This window comes from Mus musculus, chromosome 2, assembly GCF_000001635.26.
Source record: "Mus musculus strain C57BL/6J chromosome 2, GRCm38.p6 C57BL/6J".
NCBI lineage: Eukaryota > Metazoa > Chordata > Mammalia > Rodentia > Muridae > Mus > Mus musculus.
The window spans coordinates 67,972,696-67,998,687 of NC_000068.7; the positions used below are offsets into that span (position 1 = coordinate 67,972,696).

At 38.9% G+C, this 25,992-nt stretch overlaps 1 protein-coding gene across 7 annotated transcripts in view; it reads left to right on the top strand.

Annotated features, from left to right (window-relative positions):
* B3galt1 (UDP-Gal:betaGlcNAc beta 1,3-galactosyltransferase, polypeptide 1) overlaps positions 1 to 25,992 on the top strand; it is a 557,194-nt gene that overhangs the window by 407,007 nt on the left and 124,195 nt on the right. For 5 of the 7 annotated variants that reach the window (NM_001379329.1, NM_001379324.1, NM_001379325.1 and 2 more), the window contains one exon: positions 9,048 to 9,095. The exons of the other annotated variants lie outside the window; for them this stretch is intronic. The gene's annotated coding sequence lies outside the window, so the exon portion shown is untranslated. The remainder of the gene's footprint in view (positions 1 to 9,047; positions 9,096 to 25,992) is intronic. 7 annotated transcript variants of the gene reach the window in all.

The following is a 25,992-nucleotide window of genomic DNA, read 5'->3' on the forward strand; positions in this document are numbered from 1 at the left end:
ATGTAAAAACAATGTAGCCTTCACTGGAGTTTCAAGTGCATGGCTGGTTTCCATTTGTTTTGGGAATTTGAAGTGTCTTTTTGTTGACATTTTAAATGAACATGATCATTGTTTCTTCTTGTCTTTCTCCTTTATTCCACACCCAAGCAAATCAGCCAGCCAACTCCTGATAACCGCACCTCCATCCGAATCTGCCTCTCTGGTCCAGGCTGCAGCATCTTTTGACTTATGTCAATAGCCTCAGCCTGCTCCTCACTTCATCTTGTCTCTAAGGACAACGATCTCTTTTAACAGACCTGTACAGAGCATACCAGTGTTTCCCACAGGATTTAGAATAATATCCAGGTGACTAGCCCTGAATACAGTGCCCTGTGTGATGTGGTCCTTGTGTCCCTCATTAAAGTCACCTTTGACTTATCTTCCCCTTGCTCTCCACCCACCTCACCTATATCCTGTTCCTCAAATGCTTCCAATTCATGTCCCTTCTTAGAGCCTTAATCGGTAATTGCACTTGGAATGCTGTCTTACAGTGACTCCCAAATCAAATGGCATCTTGTCAGTAATCACTCACCTTGTATGCCATCCCCTCGAAGATACTTTTTTAAACCACCTAGTCTGGTCAGGGCCCCCAGTCAGATGCTATTAAATCGCTGTCTTATTTTCATTGGAGCATGCAATTCCTCCAGGTCTTGTTTCCTTTGACCTCTTATAGAAATTCCAGACCCAGTGTCAATGCATGACACTAGCACATGTTGAATAAATAAGCATGTAAAGAATGAGAGAGTTAGAGACAATGGAGGTGACAGAAGTGGTCCTCTGAGTTGGGGAAAGCATGTTAAGACTAACATGAGAAACATGCCTGCTATACCAACTATGATTTTGATCTAAGGGCTAATGTTATATTGTCCTTAGTTATTTTTCCCAAAGCAGAAATTAAGTTATAATTTCCAAATAGCAGGATATTCCTTAGTCTGGTAAGCACAAACAGTAAGGAATAGCTTTCACCATTTCTTTAGGTGTGTAATGTACATTTATTTATTAGTCTTAGTGTGTTCAGTTTATTTTTATGTTTACGATTTTCATCCTTCACTCTTTAATCCTTCCTGAAGCACTTCTCTCTGAGTAGCTGAGGGTTCCCAAATTCAATGTGGATTCATTTTCAAATCTCACCCCAAGCCTCTTAAAAGGTGGCAATAGGAAAACAAACCATAACTAAATAACCACGGTTCCCAAACTTGAATTTGTCACCTCTTTATAACTTATCATTTTATCTACAAGAAAGCCCCTAAAACTACAAGTTAAATAACCACAGCGACTGCCCAATAACTTCTAAAGGACAGACCCATATGTGATAAGTCCTGGAAGAAGAAATGAGAAGAAAGCTAATGTGCATTTCACTGGGTACACCTGCCTGCAAGGGGCATTACACACAACATCCTTAGCTTCCTAGGAGACAGAGATGCCTCCCTCAGGGCCAGATAGCAGCCTTGGGAGAGCAAGGTCAGGATTGCCTCTAAGGAACCAAATCGCCAGAAGTCCCATGCTGGAAATGCCTATTGCTTCTTCAGACTTACATCCTCTCCCTCCCCTCCTCCTCTGCCCCCTCCCCTAATTAGCTCACCATATTGAACTAAATCTCTAGCAAAGGAGATTACCATGTGCTTCCTTGGGCGAGCTTGGACATGGGGCAAGGCTCTTTTCCTCATCTTCTTCTACATAACAAAATAAGTTGTGTTGCCAGTGAACTTCTCTGAGCCATGAAGAACACTGCCTGGAGTGAGGAAAGGGGTGCTCTCCATCTGACTCAGGAAAACTTGTTGTGTCCTCTCTAATAGCAGAGTTTGGGAATTGGTGTGTTTGAAGTTAATTTTTGCTTTCATGGGTGTATTTACTTTCTCTGCTAACAGACAAAAAGCTCAGACAGTAAAGTCAGTGGTGCTTCTAAGTGGAAATGCCCATTTAAAAATAGCTGATGAGGGCTCACTGGAGACATTCATATGAACTTAGAAGATGCACAAGTGACAATTACTGTTGCTTGTTATCAGGAGAGAGTGAATATATATTCTCAGAATATTAGTAACAACACAGGGTCAGTTGTGCTGTCTGTCTACTGCTAATGTCTAAAGTCTAGGACCAAATCATTTCACAGCTCATTAAATGATTACAAGTTCAATAATAAGATTGATACAGGAACACATACAAACTCCGGGAGGGATATGTGAATAATGACTTGTTAAAATTTTCTTGCAGAGGGGAAAGTTATTTGAAATGGGAGATGTAAATTCATTAAAATGGTAGTGATTTTATAAAATGCATAAAAATATTGTATATCTGGAAAATATGCACAGAAACACATAATTCTACCATCCTTCCAAACCTATTGTTTGTTTTATAACTTGTGTGTATCTACATGTGTTTATTTATGTATTTATGTAATTGGACTTATATTGCTATGTAGAAATTCTTTTTTGACTTTTACAGCTTAATTATAGAAAATATTCTCCATTGTCATAATTATCCTCATGGTTATGCATTTTTCCTTTGCAACAAAACATCCTATCAGGTTCCTGTCTCTTAAATTATGAGAAAGAGTTCTTGCTGTATTACCCAGGCTAGTGTAAAACTTCTGGCCGTTAGTAATCTTCTTGCCTCAGTTTCCCTAGTTGCTGAGATGACAAGTACATGCCAACACTCCAGTTCTGCTAGCATAATTTATTTACTGTCCTCTCTAGTGAGTGATATTTCATTTTCTTTCTATATTAAAATCAGTGTCTGAAATGGACATTTTTAATTAGGATTTTCTGACTTTCATTTGGTTTCTATATTAAAGTAACTGTACAAAAATAGGATTCTTAAATCTATGCATGAATATTTTTATAATTCTTGGCATTCTTTGGCCAATTTATTATTCAGAGGTCATAATTAATTCTTTTACAGTCATAGATGAGGATATTAGATTCACCTCAGTTTCACATTTCTCATCAAAGTATATCTATCTTTTCTGCAATATGAAGGAAAAGGTGCTTTTCCTCCTGTGTTTATTTTCATTTCTGTGATTATTGGTGACATTGTTCTAATGTAGTAGGGAATGGTCATGTCTTCTTTTTCTATTGTCTGACATAGTCTTTCCAATAAAGTTTTCTGCCTTAGGCCTTTCATTATAAAATCAGGTACAGGCACATGTGTGGAAATGCAGAGGATATCTATTTGTTTGCATTGTGAGCAAAGCAAACTATGAAGCCACAAAGCACATGGGACAGGTCACAAGAGGAGCAGGAGCTTCCTCAATCAGACATAAAGAGCTTTTCTTTGTGAGCACTCTGTCAGATCTATCTTTATTTTCTATGGCAGAGGTGACAGAACATGTGTGTTAGTCTTTCTACTTATGTTGAATGTGTTCTTAATAAACATTGCCTTACAACATCAATGCTGATATTTGCAGTCAATTGGATTTTGGTGTGGGAGAGAAGAACTCTGCCTTCCATGGCCAGTTGCTAGGTTTGTGGCTGAAATCCTTATACCAAAAGAGATTAGCCAAAGACTAGCAGGTATATTCACTCACTGTAAGTTCTGGGTGATGTGGGAGTCTTCAGAAAGGAGAGCCCAAAGAAATGACACCATTGTGCTGTTTTGTGGCCAGTGATAGATGGATAGAGAACGTAGGTACAATCTCTTGCTATCAGACTGGGGTAGCTCGTAAACCAATTTGCTCAGATGCTCCATAACGTTCCTTCTTCATCCGAGATCAGAAAGCAGCACTCGATTCTCAGAAGAGAAGAGCAGAGAGAGAGAGAGAGAGAGAGAGAGAGAGAGAGAGAGAAGAGAAAATTACTACAACCAAAACTTAGCAGAGACATAGGGCTTGCAAGACATACATAAAATGGATTTCAGTTCAGAGTTCACCAGAAAGAAGATGACAAAATACTTGCATCTATACAAAGGAAGGATTCTAGGGAAGGAACATGTCAGTCCTGTTGACTCATCGCCTCTCTCCGCCACTGAGTCATCCGGTCACAAATGCAATGCAGCCGAAGCACAGAACTGAGGCATCATCCAAATTTCCTCAAAGAGAAACTTGACCATCCTTGTAAAAGCTATTGACTATTTGTCTTAAGATTTTGAGTGAAGGATTTATTTGGGGTTTTTTGAAAAGCAGATCTCTTCCCTTGGTGCATGAAAATGCAGTATATTGCTATATGCCGTGTTGTTTGTTTGGTATTCTAGGAGGATAAACCTCGGGTTCCAGCAGATTCTGCAGGTGCTCTCGCGCTGAGTTCCAGCTCTAGATTACTGTCCTAGAAATTGCCCTCAGTAAGAAAACATCCCCTACTTGGAAAATGTACTGAAATCCTCAACATGACCCATCTTATAATTCCATGATATCTTCATCTCTCTCCCTCTCTCCCTCTCTCTCTCTCTCTCTCTCTCTCTCTCTCTCTCTCTCTCTCTCACATTGTCTCTCTCGCATAAAATATCATGGGGATGTTATTCATCATTGAAAGTGTGCTCTGCTACAGACAATTTAGTTTATGGGCCACAGCAAATACATAGTTACAGACAATTTATTTAATGCATCTAGGAAGTTTTTGGTATATAACTGCAGCTTGTACTTGTAGTAAGAGGAGCTAAGGATAGTGGATGAGAATTTAGCAGGCTTTATCCAAAGATGTGAGCCTTTGTCATGTTTCCTCTGATTTTAATTGTGACCTGTTACAGTGAGCTCTCTTCATACATTAAACAAGGGCAGGAGCAGACAATAGCATCACCCGGAGTTCTTTCCCTATCAGGGAAAATTGTGTGCTCTTTAGGAGAGCCAGAGGAGCACCATGGTTTCTGGATGCTCAACGTGAGAGAGCAAGAACCCAATACGAGAATGAAGAAAGGAAATGCACAGAACAAGAACAGTCTAACTCTGTGGAGAAGAAAGCCAGGTGGACCTCAGCAGGCTCACCGTGACTGACCCATGTGAGGGACTAACAGCTGCTTCAAGCTCCAGGCACATACTGGCCTCTAAGCAGCAGAGGCTGTCCACCCTGAGAGGACCAGTCCTGCAGTAGATAAAACCCAGTCCAATGGGAAAGTAAAGGTTAAAAGAGGCAGGGACAGGCACCTCCCTGTGGGAGAGAACCTCTTCAGAGTAAGGCTCATTTGCCAGCAGCCTTGTCCTCATGATCAATCTTATGTGTGTATTCATTCATTCCCATTGCTACCTTTCCAAGAATCGCCCCCTTGGCTAAAGTGCTGTCTCAATTGCTTTTGTTTTCTGAGAATCCGTTTTGTGTGAAGAGGATAAAGGAGTCAGCTAATTAGTTTTCTAAAGTGATAATTGTGGAGCCTGTTGCTGTTTACTTAGAATCTGTGTCTAATGATCACAGCCTTCCATCCGGGCTGTCTCAACGAACCACAGTGTAAATATAAATTCCATTTGTAGTCAAGCATTCCCTTCTCAGAGTCGGTACACTTAATGAAATTATGCATATATTTGAGACTGGCTGATTTTTTTCCTTCTCTTGATTCAATGTCACAAGACTGTGAGTTATATAAATAACTAAGTCCTCAAATAAAACAAAGGGTCTAAAACTGCCCCAGGGGGAACTCTTAATATCTTTGACCTGGCATTGACCACAGTTTTCAGCATTCCAGATGTACTTAATAAGTACAGAATATCAGATATGCAAAAATCCACATTCCTTTTAATTATCTTTTAATGAACTTTCTGTGTCATTTAATGAAGCTTCCAGTTTTTAATAATCACACAGAGTTCGTGACTCCTAACAAGTCCCTGGTGTTGTGACGCTAGAATTTTACATGATAATTGGTTATTTAAAATACAGTAGTAGGGAACGCAAGTAGAAGCTGATGAGTCTGATTTGGCTTGGTCTTGAACAGTTTGTTGTTCCTCTGCCCTGGACTGTGATGCTTGAGGGTCCGAGCCATTCAGAGTTTCATAATACCAAGAAGTCAATGATGGACTTCCTTAATCAAGTAGTGTGGGCTTTCCTGAGGCACAGGAACAGGAAAGTTGGATGTCTGTCGGGGGATGCCTGTTTGACTGTACATCAGCCCTCTCCTAGACAGTCTGACAACGAGTGATGGTCTTCTTTTATTGTTTAAAGAGATGGAAATGTTAAACATCTTAACTTGATTATTGATCATTAAATACATGCACCAAATCGCCACACCACCAATATGCACAATTAAAACAGGAATTTATTTCTATGATTAAAGGAAAAACAAGTCACTAAGGAGTCAAAATTATTTTTATTGAAAAATCTAAATAAATTCTTTAATGGCAAAAATTCCACTCCTGCGTGGAATGTGGAAATCCTCAGTGAAAGCAATCCTGAAGGCCTTTTCAGAGAGCTACTTGCCTGATGGCAGCGTTCACTGTTCTGTGATGATCTGCTCTGCGTAGTGAAGTACTTTTAAACTTCATAGGAAATATAGTTTATAATATACCCCCAGTTAACTATAACATAGAAAGAGACATATTAGACAAAACAAAAAATTTCCAGAATTCATATGGAAAACCTGCTTTTTCTAGGTCTTCCTGAGCACAGAAGGTTAGACCTACTGGTTATAGTGGCAATTACACTGTTTAGTCTAAGGTGAACACTAAACTAGGAACTGTATCAATTGCTCGGGATATCAAATACTGTGTCTCTTTTTCATTTAAGTAAATCCAATAATAGATGTGCTTTTTAAAATTCTGTTATTCAAAACTATAAATAAGGCATTAACTACAAATCATCAATGTTTTATTTATTTTAATATTTCATTTGAGAGCATTACCAGTCTAGATTGCATTTTACAGATTTATCTTGGAGTTTGTCTCAATTAGCCTAGTTTGCTGAGATTGGCCCACACTCATAAATATGTTTGCTCTGAACATGAAGCCTAGCTGTGCTGTCTTACTGTTTCTGGAAAAATCACACTCTGATGAAATACCGAGAAATATTTTTACACTTTCTACACCTAACTGATGGAATTTCAACCAGCAACCCAGAGATCATATTTCAAAATGTAGTATTTCACACTAGTGCTGATAGAGGATCTTCTCTGCATTTGTCTCCATTCTTATTCACTTGGTTCAATAATGTGTGTGTGCACTCCACTTTCTGTGGTCCTTGGGTTACTGTAAGAGGCTGAACTGAACGAAGGTGAATGGTGTGGCTCCCAGTGGTATTGATTGCCTGTCGACTTTTATTCAAAGCTCAAATCCAATGTAAGATGGAGGGATCCAGAACTCTGAGAAGTAGGCATTAGATTCCCATTTGGTCAGCCCAAGCCACACCAAATGAATACTCTGAAAACCTGGAGAGTATTAGCCCCTAAAGCTCCCAGACAATATAACATCTGTGACATCAGAAACCAAAATTTTTGTTAGATTTCACTATGTTATTAAATGGCTTGTTACTTATTCAGAGAGACTTGCATTCATAATCCTCAGTAATAGTAATTTTTGAGTCTGAACCCTTTACACTCAATTTGAAAACCTCAGGGCCCATTTTTTAGCGTGCAAGCTGTGCTTTTATTAATACTTAGCACATTAAAATAAATCTGAGAATGTTAGCACCATCAGTTTTAAATAATTTAAGACTGTATTAATTGATTTATTTTCAAATAAATAGCATATTTTAAAGGAGAAGTAACAACATTGTCCAGTACAATTTAGAGAGAAGATGACTTTCATATTTTTGCAAATATCTTTACCAGATAGAAGACAACTGGACTCTCATGTATACTTTTGCAGTCTGTCTTGATGATTAAGGTACAAGAAGAAATGCAGATCAGAGGTAGGTTACATAACTAGAGACGTCAGGACTTTATAGATTTCTACATTGTGTCAAAGACTTACAGGAGTATAACAACCACACTTTGGAAATGAACACAAAGCTTTATTCTACCCACTTGCTGAAGATCAAGACCACTGTAGAGTCTCAATTTCATTATGCAGAAGGAACCCTGGGAATCTTTTGGCTTGAAGAATGTCAAAGCTACTTAACTTTTACAGAACGATTTCTCTAGTCCAATGCCTGTAGCCTGTCTAAGGGAAGGTATTGTATCCCACAGTGCTACCCTTTATCATGATGTACTGACCCTTAGACATTCTAGATTTTATAAAACGCTGTATTTTCTCCTCTAGAAGTCTGGAGACTTAGGAAACAACTGCCAATCATAGACATCTGGAAGCTTATTTTTCTATCAGTTCCTGGCCTTTGTAACTCAGAGGGTTCTTTACTGCTGCCCTGGTTCACAGTAAACACAGTACATTGTCATCAGGCCCTCTTAGTGCAAGGGCACAATGATTGTGTGTGTGTGTGTGTGTGTGTGTGTGTGTGTACACGCGCACACGCGAGAGTTCCTGGTGGCTTTGGGATAAGTTCTCAGTATGTACTTCTGCAATTCTTTTTTTCTTCAAGGATAAATTTTCTCCTCTCACAATCCATGAGGTAATTTTATACCAAATACTTCATATTATTTTTCCCTTATAGTGAAAATTCTCCTCAGATTATTTTTAGCTCACTCCTTTATTTTTCTGACGAACATAAGCTAAGAGAGAAAGAATGACTTTCTCAACACTATGCAAAAATATGGAAAAATTGGTATCTTTATGAACATTTCGTACCACTATGATTAGACAGTATAATAAACTAGACCAATAGGGATTTGAGAAACTGTAGCTAGGATGCCCATACACAGTCATAACTTCACCTGGGAAGCATCACACTTGGACCAGGCACTCTTAAATGTCAACAGCATAGCAGTATTGAAAGAAAGAGAGACCTTGCTGAGAAAACCGTAAGCAGCTTCCGGATCCCATATCTAAGTCAAAGCAACTCAAATGTCAGTGGGCTTGATCTGTGTAAGGGAGACCAAGTCAGAGCAGTTCTGCACAAATACGTCATTTCTGATCTTTAACTTTAAATACCAAATGTAAAAAATCTTACCCTAATATTGAAGGGTAATAGAGTTTGTTGATAGATTTTGGTCGTGGAGGACACCATAAACATCAGTTGGATAATCTTCCATTGCCTTCTTTTCAGGAAAGAAGAAATGGGTTTCCACGGACCTATCAATGATACTCATCACAGGTAAAAAAATAATTTTTCAACCGTCCAAGCCTTTACTCTGTCCTGCTTCCAAGTACCTAGACAATCTCTGTGAGTCTTGCATGATTATTTCTCAAATCCTTGCCTATCACTTGTGCCCAAAGGTGCTATGTTTCAGGTTAGCATCAATACCCTTCCCTCATCCTCTTCCTCTTTAAAGCAGCTTTGTCTTTGCCGAGAATCTACTCACCTACTTCAGCTTCTGCATTAAATTCCACTGATCCCTGCTTGAGACAGCAATGCCCAAGATTGATCTTAAAGGGTAATGGTAAGCATGATCAAAAGATAACTGAAAAAACAGGCCCTGCCCCAAAGTATTGTCTTTTTTTAGATGTACAATGTGGCAAAACTCCTATTCAGAAATGTAACACATAAAACCTGTTAGAGCTAAATTTACATAGACACTTGGTAAAGAGACTGGGTATATGTATGTTGTGTAATAGTTACTACATCTTCTTAAGATATAAATTGTTATCCCCAATTAGTAGTTAATGGAACAAAAGTTCAAAAACTTAACATAAATAAGATACAGTACTGGCCGTATCATATTTTAGTCTGTCTGGATCTACTATACATAAGGCACTCTCCCTGTCAGAATAGTGTCTAGAAGAACCTAGGGCATCCTCAAGTTCATTGTTTAGCTTACATGTAAGCAATGTTTGGCATTGCTTAAGCACCTTTTCACTTCTAAATAGTGTGTTCATTCCGGCTTGGCCAAGGGTAGGGCAGATGCAAGTGCTTTGTAGGCTGCTAGATGGAGTGCAGGGGTAAAGCTGTGGCATGAGCCACCTCTAACCCTTTGCCCTGCCAGGTAACAGGAAATTAAATCACTGTGACTTACTCAAGGCCAGAGGTTCATTGACTAGGCCAAGGCACCTTTCCTTACTGTTTTTTAGCTTAAAGATACCATGAACACCACAATGCCCTATAGCCAGAACTCAAGAATGTTTTCAGGTGATGGATATGAGGTTTGTCCTTGGTGAGTGAGATGTATGTTGTGTCCATCGGCTTTTGTCCACATGTTTAAAACTCATTTTCTAGTATGACCTAATCGTCAATGTTTTCTGATTTCACATCTCTAGAATTTAGGTAACCAACCCTGAGCTAAATACTTCCTTGACTGTGAAGCTGCTTAGTAACACAGGACAATCACTTTTTGTCAAGGTCTTTAGTTAAACAATATTGTTTTTCATATTAGGTACAGGAAATAGTTACAGGACATAGAAAGAAAATAGATCTTGGAGAGGAGTATATTTTCAAGCTATTATAGCCTAATTTCTGTTCTCTGCAAATTTATGTCAATCTGTGTGCAAAATGAATTCACTCCCACCCTGGCATCTTCCAAATCTCAACCTACCTCAACATCAGTCAACAACTATCTAGGTCTCACCTAAAGTCCCATTGGTCCTTCTCTAAAGGGTCTGAGATGATTTAGATTCATCTCAACCACCAACACCCCATGTGTTCAGGATGCTGAGTAGGATCACTCTTGGGGCAAGAGTCTTCTTTTGTCAATTTTCATGGCATAAAGTCCTTATTCATGTACATCTAGATACCTCTGTACCTTCAAGGGATTCAAAATCCCCAAAAGCCTATTTGGCTTTTCAAAAAACAACAAAACAAAACAAAAAACCAAAAAACAAAAAACAAAAAACAAACAAACACCAACATTCAAGTTTGTTTCTTTATTAATTCGACTACAAGAAGATGAAAGTTAAGCATCTCCTGTAGAGAGTCAGCCTGAAAGGCTCAGCATGTTGGTGGCTGTAAGGAAAGCTGTTCACAACCTATGACTCAGTCACAGCAGCTTCAATATCTGACACTTCTACACACCAATCCTGAAGAGTTTTCAAGTCCCTGTGCTTTTAGTTCATTGTCTGCCTGGGGAGAGATAAAGTATTTTCAATACACTGTTTGTTTTTCAGGGTCAAAGTTGCATCAAAGTCCATCATAAGACAAGGACATTGAGCAACAATATGACAGTGGAATATACAAGCTTAAATGAAAATATTCATTGTTTACTTGTGACATTTCCAACAACTGGGAAGCACAGAGATAAACATAAGCCTTTCGTACGACACACAACTGCATTTTCTTACTCGGACAGAATCTTATGTTACAACTGACTCATCTGCTTAGTGACTGCTGAGTTTTTTAGAGATTGTTTGGGAGATGGTTCCTAATTTCAGAGTCCTTAAAAAAATGGAGCTAGCAAAGTAGCCCAGCAAGTAAAGTCCATGCCTCCAAACCTAAGACCCCGAGTTTCATTCCAGGAATGCATATGGTGGAAGAGAATTGACTCCCCAAGGTGGTTATCCTCTGACCTTCCAGCATGTACCATGGCATGCACATGAGCACACACACACACACACACACACACAGAGAGAGAGAGAGAGAGAGAGAGAGAGAGAGAGAGAGAGAGAGAGAGAGACTCACAAATAAACAAATGCATTTTATTTAATTTTTAAAAAACACAAATCACTTGCATATTTGGCTTACGAGGTTATATAACATCCATGTAAGTGCTCCTTCTTTTCTAATGTCATTTTGATATCTGCACACCATTTCCTTGTGTTGTGTATCACTACTGCCTCTCTGTTTGACTTAGTTACTTTTCTGCTTTTACTTAGTAATTGCTGTGAGAAAACCCCATAGCCAAGACACCTTCTAGCCTTATAGCTTTATAGCTTTCTGGGGCTTATTTGAGCATATGGTTCCAGAGGGGTAAGAGTCCATTATCATCATGGCAAGGAAGTGTGGCAGCAGGCAGACATGAGTGGGTGCATAGAGCAGCAAGCTGGAAGCTCACATTTAAAAATCCCAAGGAGGAAACAGAGATAGCAAAATGAGAATGATATATTGCTTTGAAACATCAAGGCCTGCCCCTCCTAGCTGTGCAAGATCAGGTGAAGATGCACAAGAAAGTATCAAGGAAGGGGAGAAGGGAGCAAGAAATGGAGCTCTCATGCCATCCCCTGGACTGTGTTCCTCCATATAGAGGGAGTTGACAGTCTAGAAGTATATACAGGGTTACACCTCAGCAAAATGTGGGGTAGGACCTACTGCTGAGAAAAGCTTGTCTATCCTATGCATGTCTTCCTACTCCTGGTATTTAAGATTCCTATTTAAATCTTTAATAGTTGAAATCGTGCTTTATTCTTTAACAAATTGCCCTGTCAAATTTTGTCATTTGACACATGAGGTGACAGCTCATGGCTATAATCTCAGCACAGGGGAGGTCGAGGCAAATGGGAAGCTGAGGCAAGTTTGAGGCTAGCCTAGACTACAGACAGAAATTCTATCTCAAAAAAGTGAAGAAAAAAAAAAGCAAGTCTTTTGTAAGTCACTTTTCTTCATCACTACACCCTCCCAGCCTTTCTCCTCTATTTACCGTTAGGATCTCTTCTCAGCTTCCTTTCCGTGCATGTGGACACAGAAGTAAATAATGTGCAGAGGTGGCATGTCCCAAACCCCAGGACACAAGGACAAAAATAGCTGAAGGACATTTTGTTGACCCACAAAGCTCTAAATGTGGCACTCTGTAAACATTCGTCCTCCAATGACACTCATTTGTGCTTCACAGATAGAATCTGCAGTGTGTGTGTGTGTGTGTGTGAGAGAGAGAGAGAGAGAGAGAGAGAGAGAGAGAGAGACCCATGCCCCCTTGCTGACCTGAGGTGCCCAGAAGGGTGCTCTATAGGCATTGTCCCCAAAGGAACAAAGCAGCCATCATCTCTTTATACAAGTTCAAAATAGAAGTGCCCTTTGCAGTACTGTTTGATGTTGTAAAGCTCCTGCCTGTTGTCTAACTGACTGTAACCACTGGCTCGCTCCTCAAAATATGGCTCTCTAGGTTTCTCTGAGTCCTTTGCTCACACACAGCCTGCTACATTTTTTTCTAAGGTTGGATCACATTTAATTTTCGTGTTTGTTTTAAACTAAATTTAGTACCGTGTGTCTCAATTCTTAATGGTGTCTGTAACAACTCCCAAATTAGAAGTCTCATCAAACTTCGCCAGCAATGTGTTGTTCCTTTGCTTTTTTTCAAATCATCTCACAGTGTTAACATAATAACTAATATTTGCACAGTGCCTTGCAGTTTACAAAATACTTTCCAACTTATCATCTCCCAAAAGGAGAGACTATTAGGAACTCTGTTCCAGTGCAGATAAAGCCTTAAAGACCTTAACTGGCTTCTGACGAGGAGGCATGTCAATAGTCCAAGAGTTGCCTGGCACCTACTAAGGCCCTGGGTTCAATTCTCAGTATAACTTTCTTCCACAAAAACATGTTAGGGAGTTTGTGTTTGTCAAAGGCTGTGCTGATACAGATTTTAAATGAAAGCTGGTCACATATCTCCAGACACCTCAAAGTTCATAACACAGTATCTCCTTCTGTTTTGTCCCTCCTGTTTATTGATGATAAACATAATGGTTGTAGTTTAACAAGTCATAAAACAAAGCTTAGTAGTTTAAAAAAATGTTTTGGAAAGCCAAACATATGCTTTGGCCAACATGAAATCAAGATACAAAATTAGAGCCATGAACTTTTACAGATACTAATAACTAACAATTCTTATTTATAATGTACCACATAGTCCATAAAAAGTACTTTCCAATCATTCTGCTATAGTTAGTAATACGAACGTAGTATGTATACACATCATCTTTATTTTCTAAGTGAGAAACTTAGTTGGAAGAAGCTATGCAACTCACTTGAGTTCCAAGCGGTGGAATGGGGGCTTGAACCCAGTACACATGAATCCAGTGAACCTACCCTTAGCTACTTAGTTGTTGAGATAAGAAGGCTGGCTCTATCATCAAATTTCAATTAGAACTTCAGCTTTTTATTATGGATGGCATGGATGGGAAATATTTTTACTCTCTGTAATTTAGTTTTCTTTTTTTGTAAAATGATAAAGCATCTTCCAAACAGCAGTGCTCAGTGAGTAATTAATAGATTTCTGTGAGCATTCTACTGATATTGGCTCATAGTGTGTAGTTTTGTCTACACTGCTTTACGTTCCCAGTGAGCCTCATGCACACACCTGCCCAGGATGCATGCGTGCATCATCAAAGCATCAGAACCAGTTCCCTACACTGACGGCCCTTTATCTCTTTATTTCTGGGATATGTACTGAGTACCTGCTATGTGTATCATACTCTGTTTCTCTACTCACTTGGTTTATAGAAGCCCCCCCCCCACTGCCCCAGGCATCCAAGGCTGTCCAGCCACACTTCCTTCTTCCCTGTACTAAAACAACTATATCCATATATGAAGGCAGACCTGCTCTTTCTATCTTAGTCTTGTTGCTGTTTCAAATGAAGTTGTGCAGCATCATTTGTTTGGAGCATAAATACTCTACGTTGTCCTGGTATCTTTTCATCCAAAATGTCCAAAATTGTGTATGTTGTAGGAGTCCTCCAGCATGTTATTATTACATCAGTTTTCACTACAGTCACCTCCCACCTACATGACATTATTTTAAATTAGAGCCTTCCCATAAAGGACAACTCTTTTTCTGATCCATCTTCTTTCCTGCTGATAGACTGGTCCATGATCCAGTCCCTTTAGCGCTGGGTAACGGTGCTTGATAGTTCTCTACATATACTGGGATTTGTGTTCAGTTACCTTGTCTTCCTCAAGGATTCATTGTCCTTCTCCAATACTTTAACTTTCTCTTTCCTCAGTTCTTAAATTTAATCAGGAAAACTTTCACTCCACTATTGATCTACAGTGGTTTGGTAAAACACTTCTGTGAGACCTCTTAGAAAAGGCAGCATTTTATGTACAATATTGTCACTTAAATTGCATTTCTCAGTGAATATGGCCATAAACCAAAACTCTTAGCTCAATGTCCAGCCCAACACCATCACAGTAAAACAAATTTGAAATTTCTTTAATTGGAGCAGATGTGTTATGATCTGAGTATTTCTGTAAACTCAAGCCATACAACCAATGTAGCCAAAATTAGAATACATTGACAGGCATAAAATTATAAATTGGACCCATGGATGAGCTTTATTGGTATTGTAAAATATTTTGTTCAGTCTTGCCATCATTTTTTTTTCATTTTGAGGCACCACATTATCAATACAGTAAGAGCTGTGAGTGGCACTGACAAATTAGGAGTTGAATCTATTTGGTTTCATGGTCCTCGCTCCAAATAATCACAGCCTTAAACTTTTAGCAGATGACTGGAATTAAGTCCTGGTGAGCTTTTTCGATACTGATTGAGTCACTATATACTATGTAGACCATTGGCAAAGATTTAACTTCACCTGGAAATAAGTTAGTGGATGAAAAGTGTGCATCTGAGAGTGATGTGTTTATAACATTGGTACAATAACTGCTTCCCTAGCTTAGTCCTAAGAGGCTCTACATAGAACCAAAGCCTTGGTTAGTTTGGTGGTAAACTTATTACCAAATAAGGGAACAATGCAATACATTAGTTTCATTGCATTACTCTGTGTAAGGAGAACACAAGTTTTCATGGGAGGAGCAGCGCATATGTGTGGTACTGGTCCTTTGTTGGCATGTAAGGAAAAAATCTTTCATACATCAGTGTTGATAATCATTGTATTATAGTGTTTATCACTGTCCTTAAATAATTGAGAGAAACAAGTTAAGAGAGGAAGGATCATGATTTTAGAGATTTTCGTGCAGGGTCAACTGACTGCTGTTTCTGGGTCATGGTGACACAGAGCTTCACATAGAATGTAGCACATATCAGAGCAAATATGTTCATCTCTAACTGCCAGGAAAAAAGGCAGGAAGGGTAAGAAGGGTTCAAGTAAGATATACCATTCAAATTTCTCCCCCTCTCTCCCTTTCTCTTTCTCTTTTTCCCTCTCCCTCTCTTTCTCTTTCCCCCTTACCCTCACCTCTCTCTCAAACATGCACACACACACACACACACACACACACACACACACACACACACAAATCCACAGAGAGAAAGAGTTATTCCCACTACGTGTCTTCCACACTTTCTACTCTCCCCAATAGTTTACCCCAAGTTTGACTCCATCCACGGATTACACCATTGATTAAGTACTGTTCTCCTAATCTGATAATCTCTAAAATAGGCTCACAGACACACACTTAGAGGTGTGCTCCATTAATCTCCTAGGCATTTCTCGCTCCCATCCAATTTATCATGAAGATTAAATATCAAAATAATGAAACGGAAAGGAAAAGAACAGGCAACATTCTTTTTGAGGTTTATAAAATTATACTGCAACAGTGAACACCTTTCGACTGTGTGTCTGTCAGGCTGGTGCAAAGCCCTTTAATTGTGACCGTTTTATTCCTCACATTTTGTGTGATAGACACTGTTTGTATTTGAATTTCACACTTGAGGAAAGTGAGGTAAAGAATTTTTTTCACAGCTAGTCTGAAAAGAATAGTCAGCATCTATTGTCGGAGGATTCACCTGTGACCCTAAGAAGACAGCTGAGGAGAGCTGACGAAGCTAGTATGAGGGTGACCTCCATTTTTGTGATGGTGAGGGACCTCGAAAGGTGGACCACTTGTGTTTTCATGTTCACTTACACAGATGGAACTGATATAGTTCTCTTGCAGGCTGCCTAGTCCCAGTTTGCTCTTAAAGTCACCTCTTCTTCGTTCCTTATTCAAGTGGTTTCTGACTATTTTAAAGCAACAAAATGAATGCAGTTTGATTGCTCACCAGGCATATCAGACGCATCATCCTCATTTCACACACTAGCACTAGCTGGGGGGTGGGGGCACAGGTGGGGTTCAGAGGAGTCAAATGGACAAAGCTGCTGGTTCCCTTCCTAGGGGAACTCTAACCTTTGGATTTACTTGCCATGAAACTTGCTCCCCAAAGACCTCCATATTTGGATCAGGTTTCCACAAATGTGTTGGTAGAGATGTGTTGTGTGTAATTTTACACTCTACCGACCTTTACTCTCCAGGAGGTGACCTCGCTACCTGCCCCCTCCCAGCTTCCCTTAAATCCTTCGATAAAAAACACAGACACACAGTTTTTCAATTTTAACTTGCCTTCTTGACACAATTGCTGGCACTGTCTCCCTCCTGGAAAAGCATGCCCTCATCAGTTTCTTATCTCCATCTCTCCCACCTGACTTAAATTTCAGTTGCTGAACTCCCCTGCCCACCTGCCTATAGGAGTGGTCTATGTGGCCACTCCATTTTGAGATTTCACATGGTTGTCTCCTCTCTCTAACACATGGCAAACTCCATTCTCTCCTTCCTTGCATCTCTTTTTCCTCCAGGGACCTGGAAGTCCTGCCTATACTTTCTGCCCATCAATTGGCCCATGGCTTTCTTTACTGACAGATCAAGAACCAATTGAGAAACAGGACCTTAATATCAGAACTGCCCCCTTCAGAGATGTTTCATAGTCATTTCTCCGGTGATTTAAAAATCTTCTGTGCTGAAGACATGATATGTAATGTAATACATGACAGCCCAGAGCATACTGGCGTCATTGAACTGAATTCAGTTGAATGTCAAAGGCATCCTGCCATGCTTCGATTTTGACTAATATTACTTAGCTTCTAATTTCAGTAAAGTGAGAATTGGGCAGTTTAAACTGAAGAACAAAGAATGAATCCCAGAGAAGACCCAAGGCTGTTCAGGATCATGACACCCTCTCCCACCACACTCCTCCTCTACGAAGGCAGGCAGCCACCCTCCCCCATTACAAAGGCTGGCAATTGAACAAAAGTGTTTCCTGATATCCCAGAGTCATGTTTCTGTTTCTGTGAATTGTCAGTTGCTATAGAGAGTCAGAAAATCTAGTCCAGGCAATGTTCTAGAAGATACTCCCTAGTCAGATTTGTAGAATAAATTAATCAGGAAGCAAACATACGTTGGTCCAGAGACTATGGATCCTAACGGTGATGTACAATTTCTTAAAAAACAGTGGTGGTCTTTGATCTCATTTCCTTGCAGTTTATAAGTTTGTTCCTTGTGGCTGCTACTGTAACTTGAAGTTAAAGTAATTTCTTTCCAGTTCCAGCCCATTATTGCTCTAAGGCAAGAACAATTTTTCAGTTGCTGTGAACATGCCCTGCATGCCTAGGAACATTTCCTCAGACAGCAAAATATGAATGAGGAAGAGCTCTACACACCATGTGACTCTTTGGCTGAGAAATCACGATCATAATCCATTTTACCGGAGGCACACAAAGACGTAAAGAACATCTCTGTAGCTATGGGGTCATGTTTTTTAAAGTTCTCAGATGTGGATCAGAAGGAACAGAGAATAGACTCTGAGCAGTTCTCTTTTAAAGTAACTTTGTAACAATCTAGCAATCCATTTCTCCAAGATCATTCCTGGATTTTATATCTGCTAAATCAAATAGAGGATTTAAGGTGGAAGATAAAGGGCTTGCTCAAAGTCAGCTGACTTTCTAAAAGTCATATCTTCTCTGGGTCTTTCATTCCTATAATTTTTCGCATGTGTATGCCCATATACATTTATAATATATGTGTGTGTGAGAGTGTATTGTGTATGTGTGTATGTGTGTATGCTATCCATCTTTGTTTGCTTTTCACTTTTCTTCAAACACATCATTCATGACTGCCATTTTTCTGCCTCTTCTCATTTTTAACACATTCAGTATTTTTATTTCCCTTTCTGCTTTGCTTGGGCTGCCAGCATCTCACTCCATTCAAGTAACTGGATTTGTGCATGGTTTTATATTTTTAAACAATCACTCTAACAATATCCCAACTGTCTCTGGAGGAGGGAATTCAATCTTAAATATAAATCAACCTTAGCCAAGTGAAAGCGTCTTCAAGTAAGGCATTCAATCCCCTTTCTGATTTCCAAACACCATGCTGAGAAATAGCTGAGACCAGCTACAGAGAATATGGCAAGGGGAAAAAATGACAGTATGAAAAGCCCCTGGTTATATCAAATTTTGCTTTTTTTATTACTTTGGGCTTGCCAATAAATCTGAGAGTCATGCCTTTTTAATATGTTTCCTGGGTCTCTGCTAACTCCAACATTTGCGAGATGAAATTCCAGTAGACTCTTTAGAGTTCTCTTGCTTCTACAGCAGCTGAACATCTCAGTGGGTCAGCCACAGAGCAAGAACAATGAAAGTAGCAAACTCCAATATGTTTCTTTCCTTCATTCCTAGCTGCCATAGGGACTAGATGACGTTTGGTGTGCAGCATATATTTGAGAAACATTTCCAAAAGGGACAAAGCATGTTGTGCAAAAGTAGGCAAACAAACATTTTATGTATAGTTTTGTACATATATACACATATATAGAGAGAGATTGATACACATACACAGAGAAATATATAAGTATATACATATATATCAGTAAGAAGTATAAATGTATTTAAAGATATGAAACTAAAAACTGTTTGACGTTCAATTAAAATCCCAGTCTGTCCAAAGTGTCTTAGACATTTTTGCCTTATTTATGCTTAGAAATATTTGTTTTGAAGGATATGAAAAGAGAGGTAGTGGAGTGAGCCAATGTGTAGGTGTGTAAGGACACTTACTCCACAACTATAGGAATCTGAGTTCTGATCACAGCAATCACATTAAAGTATGAGTATAGCTGAACTTTCTTTTTACTTGCACACTTCAAAGGCTGAGACAAAAGTATTACTGCTGTTTGCTGGCCACTATCCTACCTTCAGTTTAACTGTAAAGCCTTGTCTCAAGAAAAGAAGGTAGAGAGTTATAGAGCAAGACACTCCATGTCTTCTTCTGGCCTCCATATGTGTGCATGTACAAACACAGGTACAGGTACACATGTTCACACACACACACACACACACACACACACACACACACATATATATATATATATATATATATATATATATATATATATATATATATATATACAAAGAGAGAAAAATGATGGGTAGGGTGTTTAAATGATTTGCAAATGGTCCCCTAGTAAGTGCACACAAAGACCAAGAAGAATAGGAGAAAAGACGATAGAGAACTACAAGGTGTTATTCCAAAGCCATACTCAGAAGTTTGTATTATTCCCTGTAATTGATTGATTAGACACCAAAGCATGGCAGCGTCAAAATGTGTCTCAAGCAAAAAGCTACTGTATAAAAGCTCAAGAATTTGAACTAATTCCAACTGGTTTCATATCCTGCTACATTTTTTCATTATGTAAATACATCTCTTGAAGCATTCACAAGGGAAACTCAAAACCAAAAAGTGGTAGCCCTTCAACAAAAAAACTTCATTAAAAAATTAAGAAATAATAAGAAAAATCCTTTATATATACCAGAATTTCTAGTCCTTCAAGGCACGAACAACATGCCAATATGATCTAAGGCATGTGACTTTGTGAAAGGCATCTTAAGATGCTCTTCAACATCTTGCTATCACTGCAGCATACACAGGACTCCCTCGAATGAATTAGGGGCACAAGATAGCAGTGGTGAGGAAAAGAAGAGTGTGTCCTAAGCATTGCAAGGCCAGCAATGTAATAAGCTCCATCATTCAGGCAGAATTAAACTGCTGTTGAGCTGGATTCATAAATTCAAAAGATTGCAGGAACTCAGTGAGAGTAAACTCCAGAGGTTAGGACTCTATAGAATTCAACCAGTGAACTCATTGTTATAAATTCCTTGTCCCAAAGCAGTTAATGATGGATATTTTTTCCTTTGTTGAAAGTGCTTCCATAGAACAGAGATTAAAAATACCAAAGTTATTTTCTTCTTTAACTCTTTTGATGTAGCTGTCCTCACAAAGTCAGTTTTTATAAGGCAAAAGAAAGTATGAGGTCAAAGGTTCTTAGCTTCACTGAAAATGTACTTTGTGCATTTGGCTGGCTTCCTTACCTGAAAAATGGGCTGGGACTTCTTTAATTTCTGTGAAACAGATGATGAAATTGTGGCAAAATGGCATGTTATAATTTCCTGAGTCATATCAGGAACACACACACACATACGCACACCACCACCACCACCACCACCACCACCAACAACAACAAAATTCCACATTAAACACAGATGTTTGACTGCAGAGGCTAGAGCTCTGAAATATTGAATGAGTTAATAGTTGGTCAAATGAGTATATTCAGTGGAAGTGTATTAGAAGAGAAACACACTGTTTCAACTCTACATCTTACAGTTTTACAAAGATACAGATAAATTAGAATATTCTTAGCAAAAGGCAACTCAAATGTCAGAGGACTCACAACTACTTCAGTTAAAGAAGGACCTTGATGACTAGCAACACTCAACCTGGAGAAGAAAATTCTTACTACCTGGATGCCTTAAGATGTTTAAAGAGCTATACTGGAGGAAATGAGGCAGAGAATGGAGGGCCCTGCAAGAGATTGTCTACAAGGTTCTTTGACAGGCTCTTTTTATGATATATCCCTCAGGACTCCTAAGAAGTGGAGCCATTGGGCATGACTTGTGAGATGAGCAGGAGATTGAATTTTCTCTTAGTGCAATCTGATGGTAGCTGTTGTAACTTAGATTTAACTCATCCACGGGGATCCTGGTTTAGATAAGAAAGAAAGAAAGAAAGAAAGAAAGAAAGAAAGAAAGAAAGAAAGAAAGAAAGAAAGAAAGAAAGGAAGGAAGGAAGGAAGGAAGGAAGGAAGAAAACACTGAGCAGTTGTTGGAAGGAAATTTGAATATGGAAGTGTGCACATGGAACTAAATGCCTTTCCCAGACCCAAGAGTCAATACATAAATGCTTCATGAGTACACCGCAAAATAATGTGCTAAGATTTCTCAGGCAATGAAAACCCATGTTTCCTCTTCTCCTCCTGGGAAACTGTATAAGTAGTATCAATGAGAATAGCCCCAGAGGCTCATGTGGTCGAGTTCTCTGTTCGTGTAACTCTTTCAGAAGGATTAGGTCCTTTCTGGTGGTTCTCAATCTCACCAATGCTGGGACTCTTTAACACAGTTCCTCATACTATGCTGACCCCCAACCAAATTATTTTCACTCCTACTTCATAACTGTAATTTTGCTACTGTTATGAACTGTAATGTAGATTTCTTTGTTTTCCAATGGTCTTATGTGACCCCTGTGAAAGGGCCATCCCAAAAGACTCATAATTCACAGGTTGAGAAACACCAGATTTAGGAAATGTGGCCTTGTTGGAAGAGGTGTGTTACTGGAGATGGGCTTTGAGGGTCTGAAAAGCCTCTCTCTCTCTCTCTCTCTCTCTCTCTCTCTCTCTCTCTCTCTCTCTCTCTCTCTCTCCCTCCCTCCCTCTCTCTCTCTCTCTCTCTCCCTCTCTCCCTTCCTTCCTCCCTCCCTCCCTCCTTCTCTGTGTATGTCCTTCTGTCTGTCTGTCTGTCTGTCTGTCTATGCAGGTGTCTGTCTCCTGCCTATGGATGCAGATGTAAAGCTCCCAAGTATTGCTCCAGTACCATGCCTGCCTGCCTGCCTCCTACTAGACTCCCTATCATAATGATCATGACCTCCAACCCTCTGAAACTGTGAACTCCAGTGAATGTTTTATTATACAAGTTTTATAACTTGGTGTCTTATAGTAATAGGAAAGTAACTAAGACAACCTCCTAAGGGAAATAAAGGTGATGAGAGATGACTGTGTAAGGCCAACTACATCAGCCTTTCAGCTCTGCAATGGGGTTCTAAAATGGTAGACACAGGCAGGACTGTTGGGAAATAAATGCAAGAATTCAAGAGACAGCACATAACAAAATGTCTTGAATGAAAAAAATTTGTTGAAGTTATAAGAAGTATAACAAGTGGGAAATGCAAACAGTTCTAATTACTAGAGAATCTTTCTTGGCTAAATGTCATTGTGCAGCTATCTATGGAGTGGGTCGATGAGTATAGAACTTGAATCAATTAGTTGAAATATCAAAATCATTTTTAAAATGAAGTGAAGTCAGTCTTAATGGCAAATACGATGAGAAGGTGTAACCAGTTGAGAAAAGTCACAGGAGGCAGAATTGGTTGCAACTTCAACTTTTATTGAAATGATCTTCCCTGCAGTGAACAGCAGACATAGTTTTAAGAGGTCACCACAGCCACATTTTTCTTTTCATTGTTCCTCTTTTTGTCTCAGATACCACCAGACTAACATCATCTGTATGGGGCACATACACATGGATGAACAAACAATAGTTGTTGAGTGTTCTACCCAGATCACAGTTAACCTCCATCTGAGATAACTAGTAACTCCTAAGGTTTCTTGGCTTTTCAAAAGAACTTCACATTTTTATTGGATGGGTTGTATGATTTTCATTGTGAAACTGGCTGTTTTCTATATTTGAAAGCAAGAAACAACTGAATTTGAAATTCCATATATCCTGGAAATCCCCTGTTTGCTGACACACAGTATCTTTCTGAGTTCCCCCCGGATATGGATTGAAATGTACAACTATAAAGACAGCAGAATAAACAGCCATTCCCTTATGAACAGACTTGAAGTGTTCTGTCTCCCAACTCTATTCTCTAGTACTTTTCAATTACACAGAGATTAACTTCAGTCCAAATTCTAACCCCCACACCATTCTTGCTCAAGATGAGATATATCCTTTCAACTTCCTATGCCAATAACAACACAGTGTGCATGGAAAAGGATAAACTACACATGTTTCTAGTCCATGCTATGAAATAAGGAGATGTTTCTAATAGAATTGTTGATATTAACTTTCTCCAAGTAACAGTCATTTCTAAATCCCAACTCCTGAAAGGCTTCCAAAATTTCAGGATTAATACCTATCATCAAAGATACCAAACATAGCTACAAAATGTAGTCACTTACTTTGCTCAAAAGATAGCATGGGAAAAGGTAAATGAAGACCAAAATCAACATTTGTCTGCTGTTCCAAGGTCAAAGACATTTATGGAAGCTGCTATGTGAAGAACTATACTTTGTCACTTAATCCTGCATTGAAAAAAAGTATAAGACATTACTTGTATTCTCATCAACTACATATTTTCTATGTATTTATAATTTAACTTACACCTTTGTAAAGGTTACACAAATTTATCTCCTCATAGGGATTTTCTCTAATACAGACCTGTTTTCACATCTTAGCCTCTATCTCAACAGACTTCCAGCTTCCCATAATTCTGAAAATTAGTCCATAGTAGATAGATAAGTACAGATACTTTTCAAGTTTCAATTGGGTTCCACCCAATAACTCCAGCAATAGTTAAACTCATCATGGCATAAAACTGATAGGTGTTCAAGACACATAACCCTGCACCCTCGCACCTTACAATGGAGTGAACATGTAGAATCATTGTCTGCCATCTTGACCATGTGTCTAACTGAAAGGTGCAGCTCTCTCGCACCTTACAATGGAGTGAACATGTAGAATCATTGTCTGCCATCTTGACCATGTGTCTAACTGAAAGGTGCAGCTCTCTTATCATATATTTCTATCCCAGGAAAGTCCCATAATTTAAAAATATGTTTTTTTAAAATGGATGTAAATTGTGAGCCATTATACAAATGAGGAATTCTAAGTTGAACCCTCATCTGTTGGACAGTATTTGTTGAACACAGGAATTAATGAATGGTGAGGCAACTTATTTTACTAACAACCACTTTGCTCTAAAGCAGTTTACAGTTTGAACCTACAAAGCAGAACATTGTATCCCACTCAAATTGGGACAATTAGAAAACATTTATTGGTTTCCAAAAGAGCCCACTTTTGCAATACTGAGCCTAGATAGTACCTATAGCTTTTTGAATCTGAGGCAGAAAGTGAAGCATACGTTAAGTCCAGATTTTCAAAGTTTGTTGGCCCATTGCTCTTAAGAAATGTTAGTACATACCTCCTGTGGTCACCAATTAAGCCAATATCTTTATGTGATGCTTCAACAGAGTGTTGGTTTTGACCTGAATCCAAAAGAATACTGAAAAGGAAACCAACTATTTAAACTTTTATTTTATTCAATCAAACATGACAAGTAAACTGTTAGTATTAAAAGATGATAAAGAACAGCTTTGTCATGTTTTTGTACTGTGTAAAGGTTTTGCAGGAATGGCCCCACAAATAGGTTTTTTTTTTTTCAAAAGTCAAGAATATAAATATCTTTCTTAAAATCGTCCTTTCAATATTAGTAAAGGAACAAATAAGACCCATCTTTAATAGTCAATAAAATCTCATTACTATAATTTAGCAAATAATATAATTTCTACAAAAAGATCATAGACAATGAAACATATTTTAGTCTCATGCTATCATCACAGTCTGGCTTCCAAGTGGAGACCTCACCCCTGTTACACAGCTACTCACACCTCATTCTCTTGGCATGCACAGTCATGGCATCTTGACTTCTATTACCACCTCAGCTGATGAAGTTGATAATTCCTTCAAGTTCTGGGAGGACCTCCCTCCTACCCTGTTCCAGATTCCTATGATTCAGTGGGTAAGCAAGTGTCCCAGCCAAGACAATGAGAATAGATCACAAGATTTGGGAAGAGGCATCTCTGCATTTTGGGGGTGGAATGCATCTGGGACTGTGCTTGCTTGTCTCTCACTGTCATAGACAAGGTCCTCTATGTCCCTTAATTGTTAGTAGTCAGATTGATTACATGGGTGAGATGATGCTACAGAGGTGGTGCACAGGTGCAGAAATAAAAAAAAAAGAAAAGAAAAGAAATGTGGTTGTATAATGATACAGTTTGATAGCAGAGCCAAGCCTCCCTCCTGAATCAGTAATGTCTATTTTATTAGCAGTATCAATGTAAGTCAGGTGTTAGATAACTTGCAGCGGGGCATACTCAAATACATTAGATTCATTTTTTTCAACAAGCATGTACATGAATCTGATAAGTGCTAGGCTCTTACACTCTCAAACAAGTTGTAATCAGATAGGAAAGGCCAAATAGTAAATCCCAAGGTGGATGGTGATGTAGTGAGAATGATCTGGGGAAACATTG